Raw genomic sequence first — 5142 nt, forward strand, 5'->3', positions numbered from 1 at the left:
ATATCAGCTTCCCTTCACTTTGAGCAATGGTGGAGTAAGTTGAATTAATCTGAGTGTAATCTACCATTGTTGGAATTAAATTATTGTATGTTTCAAATGGGCTACAAGAACCATCTTAATAAAACATAAATGGCACGTATCATCTGAATTGTTGACACTACAGCAAATAGGCTGGCATATTTGTAATCAGCAGACCCGAATTATGAAGAAACCACTGAAGAAATCAACATAAGCAAAGAAATCAACATAAGCACAAAATCGATTAAAATGTGTATACTAGTGTAATACAGGGTGGATAAAAATCATGATTCTTATTTTTAAAAAAATATTTTGACGATCTTTTTGATTTAAATCGTTCTTATTTTAAAATACATGTTTAAAATTTCTTGTTTTTTTTACTGTACATATGTATATATATATATATACCGTGTGTCCATTTCGATCTGCAGCCGAGAGATCGGGAGAAACGTGGCGGGCGGCGCTGACGGAGGTGCCGACATTTGCGGCCTGTAATGCCTGCATATTTTTATGGACATATGCAGACATTTATATAAATATTGCAAAACTAGCACTAACCTGTGTTATAAGAGTTGTTCAAAGTGATGTCCACCTACATTCACACATTCCTGGCATCGTTTGATGAAATTTTGATTCACACGCAAAAGTTCTTCTTCCGTAATTCTTCCTAGTTCTGCCCTTATATTGTCTTTTAGTTCGTCGATGCTATGAGGGTTATTTCGGTAGACTCTATTTTTCAAGGTTCCCCAGAAATAATAGTCACATACGGTAAGATCTGACGAACGTGAAGGCCATAAACCTCTTGAAATTATTCTGTCATCAAACACCTCCCTTATAGCGTCCAAAGAATCAGCGGCGGTATGGGCTGTGGCCGAATCTTGTTGAAAATACCCATATTGTCTCTCATTATCTGATAACAACTGAAAAAACGGCGCGAGTATTTGTGTGCGGTACCTCTCTGAATTTATTGTGTCTTCAAAAAATATAGGCCCTATTATTCTTTTGGCACTTACAGCACACCACACACCAATTTTTGCATCGTGTAACGGAACTTCGTGTATTATTCGGGGATTTTCAGTGCTCCAGTATCTATTGTTCTGTGAACAAACATGACCACGCAAGTGAAACCATGCCTCATCCGAAAAAAATATTAACTGTGGATCAACAATACCATCTACAATATTCTGCAAAACCCAATTACAGAAATTTACTCTACTTACGTTGTCAGGGGGCCGTAATTCTTGCACTATAGAAACTCTGTACGGTTTTAATTTTAGTAGCTTAGTGGCTGTATGTGCTGATGATTTTGACACGCCCATCTCCTGTGAAACACGGCGTAGAGGTTTGTTTGGAGAACGTTCTAACGCTGCACCAATTTCATCGAGTTTTGCTTCGGTTAGAATCCGTCGTTTTTGCTTAGGTGTTTTAAAATTTAACGATCCAGTTTCTCGTAATTTAAGGACAAGACGTCTAACCGTATCTCTATGTGGAGGTGAAACGCCTGGGAATTTCTGTACAAATTGCCTACACACGTCTCGACACGAGTCTGTTTTCACGTAAGTGTCATACATAAAAATTCTTTGTTCTAACGTGAACCTTGCGGCTGGCATTCCAATCGTCTGACTGACACAACACACATACACACTGCAATAACACAAACAAGTAATGGCAAGTAACCAAGAATAACACTCTTACGCACAGTACGAAATTAACACGCTCTTGGTTTACATCTGCCTGCCACTATATTCACAGCTCTGTAGTCGCGAAGGAACAAAAAACTTGAGCTAGGAGATTTCGGATTGCAAGGAAGCTCACGAACACCATTAGCTTTTAACGGTTCGTCTGCAGCATAATCTTGATACAGTGTTGCACATTCGAAACCTCCAAATGATCCCCATCGACACAAAACTCTTTCAAGGATATAAACTTAAGCAGGACGTTACTGGTCAAAACTATGATTAAAATGTTTTACAGAGTATTATCTGTGGCTCTTAATATAATTTCTAAAGCGTATTTATTTGTGTATATAAGGGTGGAACTTGGAAGAATTACAGAAGAACTCTTGCGTGTTATAACACAGGTTAGTGCTCGTTTTGCAAGATGTCCACAAAAATAAGCGGGCATTACAGGCCTCAAATGTCGGCATCTCCGTCAGCGCCGCCCGCCACGTTTCTCCCGATCTCTCGGCTGCAGATCGAAATGGACGCACTGTATATATATATATAATGGATAAAAGCAAGGAGGGCCAAAAGGGCTAAGTAAAAATCAAAGAAGGTAAAAGGAAACACTCACCGGACAGTAGAAAAATTCAAAATTTTCGCTAATTTCATAGCATCATCGGTGTGAGAACATGGGTTGGGGCAACTTCCGGTTCCGTCTATTTCTTCTCACACCGATGATGCTATGAAATTAGCGAAAATTTTGAATTTTTCTGCTGTCCAGTGAGTGTTTCCTTTTACCTTCTTTGATTTATATATATATATATATATATATATATATATATATATATATATATATATATATATATATATATATATATATATATATATATATATATATATATTTATATATAGAAAGGCTTCTTCTGCTAAATGGCCTTGTAAAACATTTGAACAGTTTGAGTAAGGCAAATAAAAAAATGATATGTAAATATACATTTTTCTGTTACTGATACTGTACATATGAACCTATTATGGAAATGTTTGTTGTGTGTGTTATGATATGATATGATATGATTTATTTCATTCCTTTGACCATTGTACAGTGGTTGTTTTCCACACATGGTATGGAACATGTCAGCACATTACCGTTAATAATTATTTTCAAATAGGTACAAGTTTGAAGATATTATACATAACATTTAAAAAAAAACATTGATTACATTATAATTGATTCTCCTTGTTCTTGCTGTTAGTTGCAAGGTTTACATTAAATTTACATACATATAACAGATAAAATCAATACATACATATACATGTCCTAGGAGTTCATTTAGGATGTGACAATTTGCAATTTATTGTCAGGTACTCTTTAACAGAATAAAAACAATGTTCTAATAGGTATTTTTTTACATGCTTTTTATATGAGGTAGCTGATTGTATTATTTTTATGTCACTCGGAAGGTTATTGAAACAGTGAACAGCCATGTATTTAGGTCCTTTCTCAAATAATGTGGTGTTGTGTGATGGTATTGTGAGGTTGCTGCCATTCCTTGTATAATATTTATGTGAGGAGTTGTTACATTTGAAGGAATCTAAGTCAGTTTTTACATACATCAGCAGATGAAGTATATACAAGCATGGTGAGGGTAATATGCCTAAATTTTTAAACAGTCTTCTGCAGGGTGTATTTCTCTTAGCTCCTGCTATTATTCTGACAATTTTCTTTTGCAGCACAAAAATTTTATTACTATTAGTGGAATTTCCCCAGAAGATTATACCGTATGTTAATAAAGATTGAAACATGGTGTAATATAGTATTTTCAATGTTTCTAAGTTTGATATTGTTTTCAGTGTATTAATGCCAAATATAATTTTACCTAGTTTTGCGGAGAGGTGATCTATGTGTGGGTCCCATTTTAAGCTTTCATGAATCCATACTCCCAGGAATTTGACTGTTTTAGCGTGATTTACTGTCATATTACCTAATGTAACATTTGGTACATTTATCATTTTATTCCTTGTGTGATGGAAATTAACAGCCACAGTTTTGCTGCTGTTTAATACTAAATTATTGTCAGAAAACCATTTGCTGAGTTTGATTGTTACATGTTTGATATTAGAGTTAAGGGTTTGTTCCTTACCACCAGTGATGGCTACACTTGTATCATCTGCATAAAGAGTCGTTTTTGCTGAATTTAAATTTATTGGCAAATCATTAATATATATTAAGAAGAGTAATGGTCCAATAATAGAACCTTGTGGAACTCCACTTGATATTGTGCAGGGTTTTGAGACAAAGCTAGATTGCACACCGTCAGCCTTTCTGTGGATAATCTCGACTATTTGCATGCGATTGCTAAGATAGGATGTGAGCCAATCATGTGCGATGCCTCTTATGCCATAATGTTTTATTTTTTGTAATAGTTTTTCATGGGGTACTAGGTCGAAGGCTTTTGTCAAATCTAGAAAGAGTCCCGTGCATTGTCCCGTTTTGTCTAATGTTTCTCTTATATATTCCAAATATTGAAACACAGCAGATTCAGTTGATTTCCCTTTGCGGAAGCCATGCTGAGTATTTGAAATAAGTTGTTGTTTTTCTAAAAATGATACAATTCGATTGTTCATGGTAGCTTCTAAAATGAAACTATACTCTGTCCCAGCTAACTGTGGAGCAGCAAATGAAAACAAGTCTCTGCGCAAGTAGTGACGCGAGACGGCTCCACCAATGAAGACGTGAGAGACGGAATTGCATGGAGTGGGGGAAAGCGACTGTAGTTACCAGTCTTCCCAGCAGCATGTGCTGCTTCACTCTGGCTACTTGATTTCCTTCGCTTCTCTGATGCTATGCACGTACTTGCCCCACAGTTAGCTGGGACAGGGTACACAATAATTTCAGGAACTTTTCTTCCAGTGAAAATTGAGCATTCTGGATGTACTATATAATTGTAAATTAAAACATTTTTTATAATCTTTGTACCTGAATTTTGGTGATGTTGATTTTTTAATGATAGTTTGTAAAATATCAGCTGCCATGTTAATTTATGGCTTAATGATAATGCCATTATTTAAGGTTTAACATGATTAGTATTTTGTATATTATTCTACTTAAAATTTTGGTATTTTTGCCTATAAAAATTATTCAGTTTTAAATCAAGAGATTGAAATATGTTACAGTTTGCATATTATATTTCCTTTCGTATGAGCTTCACCCCATCAGTACATATATTTTGTTTCCTTTCTTTTTCTTCCCCATTCAATGATTAGGAGATTAATGTATTTTCACAAAAGTGATTCTGATGTCTACAAATTCCTTATGTATTATTATGAAATTATTTCTTTGAAGTGATAAAAAAAATCACCCGATTTGAATCAAGTTTTAAACAACCTGATTTAAATCAAACCATCTATGTATAATGTAAGTTCAGTTCGGTTGAGCTAATAGAATGTTATTTTTGTCTTATAG

General features: G+C 35.0%; 1 protein-coding gene across 1 annotated transcript in view; it reads left to right on the forward strand.

Annotated features, from left to right (window-relative positions):
• LOC145998798 (alkaline phosphatase-like) overlaps window positions 1-5142 on the forward strand; it is a 63898-nt gene that overhangs the window by 57623 nt on the left and 1133 nt on the right. The window lies entirely within an intron of this gene.

This window comes from Lepisma saccharinum, chromosome 14 (assembly GCF_977018435.1).
Source record: "Lepisma saccharinum chromosome 14, izLepSacc3.1, whole genome shotgun sequence".
Classification (NCBI taxonomy): domain Eukaryota; kingdom Metazoa; phylum Arthropoda; class Insecta; order Zygentoma; family Lepismatidae; genus Lepisma; species Lepisma saccharinum.